Source organism: Emys orbicularis, chromosome 14, assembly GCF_028017835.1.
Source record: "Emys orbicularis isolate rEmyOrb1 chromosome 14, rEmyOrb1.hap1, whole genome shotgun sequence".
Classification (NCBI taxonomy): Eukaryota; Metazoa; Chordata; order Testudines; family Emydidae; genus Emys; species Emys orbicularis.
The window spans coordinates 37019751-37032845 of NC_088696.1; positions in this window are offsets into that span (position 1 = coordinate 37019751).

Below are 13095 nucleotides of genomic sequence, written 5' to 3' on the forward strand. Positions count from 1 at the left end.
GGGCTCTGGGCTGGAGGTGCAGGCTCTGGAGTGGGGCTGCGGATGAGGGGTTTGGGGTGCAGGAGGGGGCTCAGGGCTGGGGTAGGGGGTTGGGGTATGGGAGGGGGTCAGGGGTGGGGCTGGGGATGAGGGGCTTGGGGTGCAGGAGGGGGCTCTGGGTTGGGGGGCTCAGGACTGGGGTAGGGGTTGGGGTGCTGGAGAGGGTCAGGGTTCTGGGCTGGGGGTGCAAGCTCTGGGGTGGAGCTGGGGATGAGGGGGGTAGGGATGCAGGAAGGGGCTCCAGGGCTGGGGCAGGGGGTCAGGGCGCAGACTTTCCTCGGGTGGCTCCCGGTCAGCGGTGCAGCCGGGGTGCAGAGGCAGGCTTCCTGCCAGTTCTGGCACCGCTGACTGCGCTGCGCCCCGGAAGCGGCCAGCAGCAGGTCCAGCTCCTAGGCGGAGGTGCGCAAGTGGCTCTCCGTGGGTCTCACCCGCGTGCTCTGTCCCCCAGCTCCCAGTGGCCTCCCCGCCTAGGAGCCGGACCTGCTGCTGGCCACTTACAGACCCCAGCGGAGGGACCTGCCAGGAGCCGGCCCAGGAGGGGTTGGGAAGGGGTGGGGTTGTAGCACTTGGAATTGTGGGGGTCCTGGAGCAGCCCACTGGGTACTAACCCCTGGAGCAGGCATTATCCAGGCAGTTTAGCTTAAAGCCACCTTTCTTTCGCTTCTGTCGGCACAGCAGCTCCTGCGAGGCCCTGCACAGACCCCAGCTCAGTGGGAGTAACTGAGTATCAACACAAGTTTCAGAACAGCCCCGGTAATGACCTGCTGGCTGGGAAGAGGGGGGACAGATTAATCTATACTCTAGTGTCCCCGTGCCTCAGTGGGACCCAGCTGAGAATACCAGATTCAGGACAGACTGCTGAGCAATAGGACAGACTCACCCCAGACCGTTGGTTATTCTAGCATTAAATTACACCAAGCCAGTAGCCAAAGGGAACGTCTCTCTCACACCCCAGTACATCAAAACATCAACCATGCAGTCTCTTTTGGCATTCCAGTCCCCAGCTCGCCACCCAGCCACTGGACTTTATGATGAGTGGTTACTGAAAACCAATTTAATCAGATATCGGGTCCTTCCAATCCCAAGGGATCAGGACCTAGCCAGGTCAATGTATAACAGATCTTACCCAATAATCACGCGGATGCCAATCCTTTAGTAACCAAAAACTAAAGCGTTCATAATATAAAGAAAGAAAGAAAAACAGAGACTTATTGAATGGTTAAAGGAAACATATACATGCATGTGATTGCAAAGGCCTTATTTCAGGTTTGTAGCCATGATGGAATAAACTGCTAGTTTGCAAAAGTCTCTCTGGAATCATTCACACAGATTGGGGGTCATCAGTCCTTGTTAGACATCCAGTCCAGAGAAATGAAGCGGGAAATGAAAACAAAATAGAGATGTCTCGGGTGTCTTTTCATATCCTCTGCCATGTGCATGGAAAATTACTGTCCCAAACAAAGCCCCTGTTTGTGGAAAGGTACTGGCCCAAGATGGAGTCCAGGGTCACATGAGCATATCACATGTCCTTACATGGCTGGCTGACTCAGGGCTTGGCCATTGGCCCCCTTGGTGTCTGAGGCATCCTCAGGAGAGCTGTCTGGACAGGATGAGTTTCTTTTATAGCCCGTTGTGAGAGCTGAGTGTCCTTGATGGGCCATCAACATGGAGCTGTCTAGCCTTGATGTATATCTATTTGAGAGGTGTCACCCAGGACCAAACACATCTGAGATACAAATACATTCAGAACTTTAGCTATAAAGCTGATACATGGATTTAAACAGGATCCTCATACTTAGCAAATCATAACATTTCCATTGACACCTTACATGACATATTTTGCACAAGATTTGTCACAACTGTATAACCGTAGTAGCAATAATGATACAAATGGTCATCTTTGCTCGTACACCATCACCCCTAGAGCTAAACGCTGGGGTATATAGGCTGCAGAGTGCTTACGGAGCAAAGCTCAACCAACCAGGTATACTCTGTTGAGAGTAAACAGCCCAACCCCTTAGAGTCATGTCCCAATTCGAATCCCCTCGCCTCTCGCAATGCATACTTTACTCTCTGGGCATGCACTCAGGGTATGTATGCAGAGCAATTAAACAGCTGGCTCAGGCTGTGGGGCTGTAAAATTGCTGTGTAGATGTCCAGGCTCAGGATGGAGTCCGAGCTCTGGGACCCCACCAGGGGAAGGGTCCAAGGGCCTCAGCTCCAGTCCAAGCCAATTTTTAGCCCTGCAGCCCGAGCCTCAGTCGGCTGATCCAGGCCAGCCACAGGGTCTTTCATTCCACTGCAGACATACCTCATTGGCTACGGGTCAGACTCTGCCCTCCGCCCACCTTGCTCAGTGAGTAATCCTCTCGCTTGCCAAAGGTCACTCGCTGAGGTCGCAGAATGTGGTCCTTGATGTTGAAGGTCTGATGACTCTATTGCACTTACTACAGCAAATATTTGTATAACTTCCTTGAAATGGAAAAAAACCAGACACCCCAGCCTAGTCCGCTTAGTGCTGCTCATGAAGGAAGACTATTTGGCCTAGTCTGTAATTCATTAACTAATTCACAGGAACGAACAGAGAACTCAGGAAAAAAATACCATAAGGAAGTTATGGGGTGGAAGCAATGATTTAAATTGATCTAAAAGGAGCACGGAAGCCGTGCCAGTCCAAACAAGCTCCAACTCCAAGGCACACAGGAAAGAATGTAATGTTTGATTGTGCAACCCCTGTTTATGTTGGACGGCAAGTAGCCTCCGTGATGTCAATGGGCTCGCTTGCAGGAATAAAGTCTACCCAATGTGCGGAAGGACTGCACCACCGTATCGAGCAAGATGCTATTTTTGCAGAATGATGTTTTCAGTAACCATGTTTTAGAAAGGCTACCCGTGAGGTGTCTATGGCTATCATGTTACTATCTAAGCACGGGCAATAGTTATGAGAAAACTCATAGAAGGTCTCCAAAGGTGTTTCCTTTGCACCTTTCCCCAGCTTCCAGGAGGTGCTCGCTCGGGTAGGCGTGTAGTCAGAGTGGCACGAACACCTTCTCAGGCGAGCCACCCGAGTACAAGTCTGCCCAACCCCGGGGATATGTACTCGGCCGCCGCAGCCACACGGCTATTTTTAGCACGCTACCTGGAGCGGAGCCAGCGCCTGGACAGCTACCCCCTCGGGGAAGCACCGCAGACATACGCTCTATGGCGACAGGCACCTATGTAAAAACCCTACGTTAAGAGACAAGTGGGTGGACTTTATTTGTATGGGAGCCATTGCTGGGGAAAAGGCTATGTACAGGATGGGCCGCAATAGAGCAAGCTTACCTCATCCTGCCCCATCAATGATAGTGCCTCAGCCCTGACCTGTAGAGCCGCTCGTCCTCCGCGACCTTTGTGCTGAGAGTGCCAACAAAGGGGCCAATGAACGACCGCGGCAGCAGTTGCTTTTGTGACAAAGACTCGAGCCACTAGGAACTGGACTGAGACCCACTGATTTGTTTCACAAATGCCACCAAACAGACGCAGTGGGGGCGGTGATAGCTTTTATTGGACCAGCTTCTGTTGGTGCGAGAGACAAGCTTTGGAGCTTACACAGAGCTCTTCTGCAGGGCTGGGAAAGTGTCACAGCTAAATACAAGGCGGAACAGAGTGTTTAGCGTAAGTAGTTACCGCATATCTCAGGGGATCATTCAAGGTGAAGTGGCCCGTTAACACTACTCCAGTCAGAGGGAGGAAAAGGGGGAGGGGGAGAGGCTTGTTAGTGAGCTATAGATTGTTGTAATAATCCATAAATCCAGTGTCTCTATGCCAGGGGTGGGAAAACTATGGCCCGGGGGCTGCGTCTGGCCCGTCGGACCTTTTAATCCAACCCCTCAAGCTTCACTATCCCGCTCTGGCACTCCTGTCTGGGAGCGGGAGCGGGGGCTTGCCCCGCTTCGGCGCTCCAGCCAGGGAGTGGGGTCAGGGGCTTGTCCCGCTCCGTCCGCCCAGCTCTCCTGCATGATGCGCGTGAGGACACTTGCGTTACTCCAGCTGTCCAACCCAAACAGGCCTCATGCACCATCAGTGCCTGGAAGGTGCAAGCCCAGGTGCCAGCTACTTATTGGCTTAGGTGACTTTCCTGCCACCCATAGGCGACTCGATTGTGGGCTGTCGGGACCTACCTGGGAGGAGATTTCTGAGACCAGGGGGCTGGTGAATCTCAGTGAGTTCTTATGACTGGAAGCTGATGCCCGACAAATCCAGGCTAGAGAGAGGGCCCAGTTTTTTCACAGTGCATGCAATCTTGTAAAACAGCAATTTGATTTTGAAACAAACTTGTGTTGTCCCTGTTGGAACATGGCGTGTTAATTTCGTGAGCATTCATGGCCCGCCATAAAATTTCCATACCCAGATGTGGCCCTCAGGCCAAAAAGTTCGCCCACCCCTGCTCTATTTAGGCCAAGAGTTTTAGTGTCTCATTTAGTTCTGAATTTAAGCTCCCAGGCTAATCTTTTGAAAGTGCTGTGCAGGTTTCCTTTTAGGCTGAGGACACGCTATGTCTGACCTCATTGTGAGAAGTGTTCACACACAGGTGATGGGGTGTTTTTGTCCTTTATCATTTTCCTGTGTGAGTTCATTTGGGAGCGTGGTGATTGTCTGGTTTTACCCACATAGTTGCTATTGGGGCATTTAGCGACGATGCTGTTCAGATTTGAACTGCGGCTCCACAAGCAAGAGTCTCTGTGCATTTGCCATCCATCCCGAGCCCACTGGGGGCTTTTCTTTAAGGATGTCTCAAGAATCGTTTGTTTTCACATGCTTTTGCTGCTAGGGTCTGCCCCTACATTCTTACAGCACTCACTTAGCCCTGATGAGAACATGCTTGGAATTGTTTTCACTGATGCAGGGCACTTCCTTTTAAGGTTGCCAAATTTGAAAGCAGGCTTTTCCTTTCTCCATGCAGGAGAGCTCCTTTTGTTGCATCCAGAGCACAAGCTGATACTTATGTTGAATTTCTTTTTTTTTTTTTTTGCCTTAGGACAACCCAAAGCATCTGTGAAGTGCAAAAAATTATGCACTGAATTTTCACAAAAAAGAATACCCCAGAAGCTATTGAAGACCTATAGGGAGACAGAACCATCATGTCCTAAAGCCGCTATCATGTAAGTACTTTTCTACCATGTGGTCCTCTTCAGAATCGATTAATTTAATGTGCAACCCTGAAAATAAATGGGCCAAAATCCTGCAAAGGGCCTCATTTTGGTGCAAAACGCATTCTGGAAACTGCCCACAGGCCCCAGCTGGACTCAGGGCCCCGTTGTGCTAGGTGCTGTACACACACATAGTGAGGCAGGCCCTTCCCTGAAACAGTTCACAGGCTAAATACACAAGACAGACAAAGGGCAGAAGAAAGGAAAGATTGTGAGGACTGTTTTACAGATGGGGACCAAGGGACATTAAGGCCTTGTCCACACTTACAGTGCTGTTGCAGCACCACTGGAGCGCTTAGTGAAGACGCTGCCTACGTCGACAGGAGAGCTCCTCCCCTTCCCGGAGAGGTGGTAGCTATGTTGAAACGAGAAGCCCTCCCGTCGACAGTGCTGTCTACACCAGCAGTTATGTTGGTATCACTGCGTCGCTCAGGGGTGTGGATTTTCCCTGGGCAATGTAGTTACACTGACATGAATGGGTAGTGTGTAGACCAAGCCTAAGGGTTTTGGCCCAGGTTCTACAGGAAGCCTGTGGCAGAATCAGGACCTGAAGAGTAGACCTCTGCCTTAAGCACAAGTCCAGCCTTCCACTCTGGGAGCCCCCGGGGAACTCATTAATTCATTTTAAACAAACCTGACAATTGCTACATGTAGTTTTAATTTATAAGCACTTTACACAGTTACCAGAAATTCAGCCCTGGAGAAAAGGCTGGGGAAATATTTCACACCTTTTGAATAGTTTACTTAGCCTGGGCCAAATTCAGCCCTGGTTTTAAGTAGGTGCAACTCTCCAAATTTGTTACAGATTTGGGGCCAGATCCTCAGCTGATGTAAACTGGCATAGCTCTACTGACATGAGCGAGACTAGAGCATGATCGAGTGGATCGGGAACTAGGCTGGGAGTTATGAGTAGAGCTGCTCAGAAAGTATTTTGGCTCTCTTCCCCGCCCCCCAGGGAAAATGTGGATTTTTTGGATGAAAAATTGGAAATCAGAAATTTTTGGCAAAAGCCTTTCAGCTGAAAATATGAAATTCTTGATTTAAAAATGATACCTTGGTGCCTCATGGTAACTGTAGTTTGGGTGCTTCAAGCTCCAGAGCCACCCAGAGGATTCAGGGGGCCTGGGGCAAAGCAATTTCGGGGGCCCCTTCAATAAAAAAAAGGTGCAATACTATAGAATACTATATTCTCGTGGGGGCCCTGTGGGGCCCGGGGCCTGGGGCAAATTGCCCCAATTGCCCCCCCCCTCTGGGCGGCCCTGTCAAGGTCCCATTTTCCTCAATGACCTGGGCTCCCTGGATGGACTACATCTCCCATGTTGCACTATGGTCTCCCCCTCTTGATGCAACACGTCATAGAAGTCCCTGGTTGTAGTGCCTCATGGGAGATGTAGTCTAGCTGGGGAACCCAGCCCCAGGAGGTGGAGGGAAGGGGAATGAAGCAGTCAGGATACAACTCCCATGAGGCACCATGGCAGAATTTCCAAATCACAGCTTTTCCATTTTGGTTTCCAGCTGAAAAATTTGGGCATTCGTTTTTTTTTTTTTTTTTTTTCTGGACGAAAAGTCAAACATTTCCCAGGAAAGCGGACACTTTTTCTTAAAAAGTGCATTGAGTCAAAAACCTACCAGCTCTAGTCAGGAAAGCTGAGTTCTGTTCCCTGTCTGGCCAGTGACCTGCCTCTTTCCCCTCTCACTGTTTATCTGCTCTGTCTGTTAGACTGTAAACGTTCTGCGCCAGGGGCTGTCTCTAGTTATGTACACGTAGCACAACAGAGGCCTGAGCTCAGTAGTGGCCTGTAGGTGCTAAATAATAAATAACAATCTGGCGTCAGTGAGGCACAAACATGGAGCCCCATGATGCCATATTTGCAGCCACTTTACAGAGCAGAATTGTACTTTCAGTGTTAGTCTGGCCCTGCTCCCATTGCAGTGGGTGGCAAAATTCCCTTCGGTTTCTATGGGAACGGGATCCGACCCTATATGTGATTACACAGTCAGCCCCTCTTAACTTCATTACAGCATCCTCAGGTGAAAATCGGGTCAACTGCCCCATTTCAAAATAGTTACTTTAACAATGAACAGGAAAAAGAAAGTCTATCCTCAGGAAATTATTCATCACATCAAATCATGTCTCAAACATCAACTGATTAGATTTCTATCTCCTGCACACCAGAACATAGCTATATTTAACTTCCAGAAGTCATTGGGAAAATAGAATGTCTCTAGCTTCTGCCAAACTAGCATGAGCTTCCTCACGGCTGCTTTTATCCAGGCTTTGCATATCTCTTCCTTTCTGTTTCTTGTGATTGTTGCTGTTTCTGGTCTCTCCTCAGATTTGTCACTCAGAAGAATAAAGAGTTCTGTGCAGATCGAGAGGCGAGCTGGGTGAAGGAAGCAGTCCGACAGCTAAACCAAGCAAGTGCCCCTCTGAATCCGCCACTTTCAAGCACCGTCACTTCTGCAGTTGTGGAAGAAGGGGCAGGCGTTTTTCACAGATTCGTTGGCGATGCTGTCTCTACACCAACACAGCCCAGTGTTCCGGCCAATCCCATTCACGGGGCTGGCACACCAGGTTCACAAGCAGTACATGTTTCTGTTGTGAGGACGGAGGAGCCCAACGTATCCATATTGACTGTGCAAGAGGCCAAGAGGTCTTCTACAAAATCCTCCTCTGCATTACAAGAGACTGTTACTCCATCTACTATCCACCCTGAGCCTGTTGCCAATGGCAGCGAAGTTTCCATAAGATCTATTACAAAGCCAGCAGCTGACGTACCAGACAGCACTTCCAGCAGATTTCATTCAGTTCCCACCCCTGTCATGAAAAGCTCTGAGAGTTTCGTAGAATCTAGAAACAAGTCCACAGGATCTATCAGTCCAACAAATGATATACCTGGCACAGCTCCCAGCAGATTTAATTCAGATCCCACCCCTGTCATCAAAGGGTTTGAGAGTCCCATACGACCTACATACAATTCTGTAGGCTCTACTAGAAATCAAACAGCTGATGGACTTGCCAGTGCTCCCAGTAGACTTATTTCAGATGCTCCATCCATTGTAAATGGCCCTGTGATTGCCAAGTTATCACCTACGTTCCTGACAACACCTTCTCTTCTAGAATCTGTTCCCAGCAAGCCTGTTATAGGCCTTGCATCTATGGGGCAAGTGATTGAGAACTCTACCATGAAACCCACAGCTGTTCTAAAAGGAAGTGATGCCACCCAGGGATCCACTCCACACCCCACATCTCCTGGAGGAAAAAGTAGTTCTGTCAGTCCCAACGGCGGTGATGAAAGAGATGCTGTTAGTGACTCTACGGCTGATGCTCGCACAGGTAGCTACTTATCTCCTTTAGGAAAGAAAGATCCTCCTCGCTCTTTTCCTGAATCCGTTTCACCTACAGAAATGTCAGTCCTTTCCTTCAAAAGCTTCATGAAACCCACAGCTGTTCTAAAAGGAAGTGATGCCACCCAGGGATCCACTCCACACCCCACATCTCCTGGAGGAAAAAGTAGTTCTGTCAGTCCCAACAGTGATGATGAAAGAGATGCTGTTAGTGACTCTACGGCTGATGCTCGCACAGGTAGCTACTTATCTCCTTTAGGAAAGAAAGATCCTCCTCGCTCTTTTCCTGAATACGTTTCACCTACAGAAACGTCAGTCCTTTCCTTCAAAAGCTTCCCACTTCAGAACAGAGCACAGGGGCCTTCAGATGGTCCCTTGGTGTCCAGCATTTTGCCTGCATCCCGAACCCACATCCTCAGACTTGCTTTGCTGGCGAGCATTCTGGGTATTTGCAGTGCCGCCGTATGGATGTATATGTATGTAAAGGCCAAAGGCTGCCCTGGAGACTCAGCTAAAGAAATGGTACAAGGCTTGCTCTTTAATCAGCAGGGCTCTCGAACTAATGAATACGCTATGGAAGTCATCTGAATCCTTCATGGCACGGACTTGGGTTCCTACCGCTAGTAGGTGGACTCTAGGACATTACTCTAACTGGGAGCAGGGAGGCTAAACCTGGCACTAATCAGATTTATACTGGACTAAGCCAAAAAACAGTGCAAGGCAAATGGGCCAAGGACACTAAGGAAACTCACAGCTTCTGAGTGGAATGCCAAAAAACACCCAGGGAGCCAAGGGTGACGTTTTAGGAACGAGTTCCTTGTCTTTTATCTTGCATCATTATATGCAAAGGTAACAGCCGTTACAGAGCAGCTCAGCTGCTGGTTGCCATTCGGTGCCAAAGGCATGTTTTTGAACGGGTATTGGAATAGTTCCATTCGGGCACGATCCAGCTAAAAACCCAACCAAGCTGCTCTCAAGCTGAATGTGACGCCCCCTCGATCCTCTCCCTGCCTGAAGAGTGTGGTCCCAAACTTTGCATTTGTTTACCCCTCTGCTGCTTCACTCCCTGCACTTTGGGTCCCCATGTGGTGCCATTCTGTTCCGATTCTGTTTGAGTGATACCTGAGTTGTCACTCAACTGGTTGCTGGTTGTTCCAGGCTTCAAGGGCCAACCATGCCACTAACTGTTACCAGACCTAACCACTTGGAGTCCAGTTTTCCAATGTGGCTGCCTAAAGTTAGGCCTCTGGATCCAGATTTAGGCAGCTAAACCCCCACCTTAGGCAACTAAGAATCAGCACTTAGTAGGGTGACCAGATGTCCCGATTTTACAGGGACAGTCCCAATATTTGGGACTTTATCTTATATAGGTGCCTATTATCCCCCACCCCCGTCCCGATTTTTCACACTTGCTGTCTGGTCACTCTAGCACTTAGTGACCTAATTTTCACAGAATGTTGAGCACCTGCAACTTGACACCTGTGAAAAATCAGACAATGGTTGGCTAAAACAAGAATTAAGGTGTCTAACTATGGATTCAGGGGACTAACTTTAATCACCCACATTGAAAAACTGGACTCATTGCTAATCAAATCTCTCCTCCAGCTGTGGTCCCTGGACCTAACCAGTTCCTAGCACAGATGTGATGTTACAGAACAAAGACATACTGTTGTATATATAAAAAAGAGCCATTGTGATACCTGGAAACGGAAGAAGCCACCAGACACCAAACATCTAGTGATTTTTCTTTTCATGTGGGACCAACGTGGAGTCTGATTGGTGAGCCGTTCTGTTTGACAGTTACAAAAGACAATGAATGGGTAGTTTACTTTTAGAGCACTGAGTAACTACCAGTAATACATTTGGACTTAGGAGGATAGAAACTACTCTGCTGGAACAGACCAACGGTCCATCTAGTCTAGTATTTTGTCTCTGGCAGTGGCCAACACTGGCTGATTCAGAGGAAGGTGTAACACTCCTACACTAATGCACCTCTGTATCTATCTGTCCATACAATCATAGAATGTCATGGTTGGAAGGGACCTCAGGAGGTCATCTAGTCCAACCCCCTGCTCAAAGCAGGACCAATCCCCAGACAGATTTTTGCCCCAGATCCCTAAGTGGCCCCCTCAAGGATTGAACTCACAACCCTGGGTTTAGCAGGCCAATGCTCAAACCACTGAGCTATCCCTCCCTCGCAGGCTTATATATAGCATCTATCACCATGGTATTAATGCACTGTAAAGCTACTAGGCAACAGATTTTTATGCAAATGGTTATTGATTTTATACAGCTAGACATTACAGAATCTAAGTCCTGTGGGCCAAATCCTGAAGGTCCCTTACTAAATTTTTATTGTCCTCACTCAGGACAAATTTCCATTGACCCCAGTAGGACTTTTGCCTGGGTAAGAAATCGTCAGGATATGGGCCACTGTAGCAACACACACATATATATCACTAATCCAGTGCTGCGCTTATTGGCTTCAATGTGAACAGGATTGGACCTCCAAAATATAAAGGTGTGCATGGAAAAAAAAAAGGAAAACATGTATAACAAAACCTAAGACACATAAAATGCAGTTGCTTTATCTGACTAATACACTAAGTACATACAAACCGTAGAACAAGCTAACCACTGCTGATTCTGGACTCAACTTCTGGGAAAGAAAAGATAGACAAGGCATAGGTGCTGAGGTTACCCCAATTAGGAACCAGCAGATACACTGTATGGGAACTACTACTCTGAAACCTGTATGGGAACTCTGATCCAGAAGCTGGGCTGATGGGTTTCATCCCAACAATATTTGTTTTTGATTGAGATCCAGTTCCCTTCCCCTTGGGTGTTGGTTTTGTAGAGGGGGCTGGAGGTAACTTGGTACGAGGGATTCAGAGTGTGATCAGATATGGTGTATACTTGAGTTTTCTGTGTGAAATTCAGCCCTGTGCAGAGGGCCGGCACCCAATGACTAATGCATTATGTTAGCCTATTTGGAAGTACATAGGCCTTCATGCACGGGGGTGAATTTAGCCCTATGGGAATAGTAACCCATAGCTTGTCAGAATGATGTACAAAGGATAGTCCTTTAAATACAAAATTTAGCCTATTATTTTTATAGTACATATCTTTAGAAATGTAATGCAAATGCAGAGTGCAGGCGACTGATCTCCTAACCCGTCCCTTGTTAGTGAACGTTAGCAATGCCTGGGACTGATTGATGTCTTCAGTACAAAACTGTGTCCTCTTGGTGTTCTAGCAAGGAGGGTTCTAGCAATGATCATGGACTTCATCACAGAATAGCTGGAGTTCAATGCTGCAGGAAGGAGGACTGGTGACTGAGCAGCTATTGTCTTCCCTCTTCCCACTAAGCCAGTTCTGGACTAATGACCCAGGAGGCCGTTAAGGGGCACTTTGATGTTAGACCTGCAGACCTAAAACTGAAGTCTGGGCCACTGAAAGATCCCATGACACTTTTTGTGAGAGAAGGGGCTTTAGTTCCAGTGTCCTGGCCCAATGCCATCTCAGATAGTTAGAGTCTGCCCCCTACATTCCTCCTGCGGTTGTTTATAGACGGCATTCTTCTGCTCGAATGGCTATTCCTCCTTGCTTGATTGAAACTGTTATGGTGCCTTGCGGTGGGTGGCGAAAAGCTGGCGTGGGTGCAGTGACCCTTAGATGTGGTCTGCACAGGGCAGGAGCAACCCTAATGCCTCAAGCAGTAGGGTACTTGTGGAGCAGGTGGGGCATGGATGCCCTCCAGCACCGTGCTCCAGCCACTTGGCCCTGCCCCCTTATCCAGTCCACACTCACCCAAACAGAGTTGATTGCCCCTGGCTGTAATCAGTGTCATTTTTACGCTCAGGGCTGCAAGCATCCATATTATGTAGGATAAGGCAGCTAGGGAGTTCTTGGGACAGCTGACTGGCCAGTGTGTTGGTGGAACTTTGGAATTACTTTCAGCTAATCAGGGGCCAGTAATTTTTTTAAACAGTTGCAGTTTCTTAGCAAATGCAAGCTCACGTTGGGCCCAATCCGCCGCCACTGAAATCAGAGGCGAATTTTGCCATTGATTTTTACTGGTGCAGGTTTGGGCTTATTATTTCTTTAAAAAATCCTACACTATGGTCATGTTGGCAGAGTGCAGGAGGACTGACTGTCCAGGGTGGACCTTTGTTATATTGGGGTGATGTGGCTGGAAACAGTGGATTTCAATTGCTTGCTCTTTAAAGTGTTATTTAATTTAAAGCACAAGGCGAAAAGGATTGGCGCGTGCTAAGATGTAGTAGTATACCTGGTAAATGTATGGTATTCTGTTTTGTATTTTCATAAAAAAAAACAATAAAATTCTATGACAAAAGTCAATGTCTTCATCAAAGGCTGTAGTCAGATGAATAATTCATATCAAGGTCTCGAAGCAAATGCCAGAACTAAGGAGAAGTGAGTTGGACTTAGATAACATGGGTGAAATGGTGTCCCATTGCTGTTAATGGCAAAGCACCCATTGATTTCAATGGGG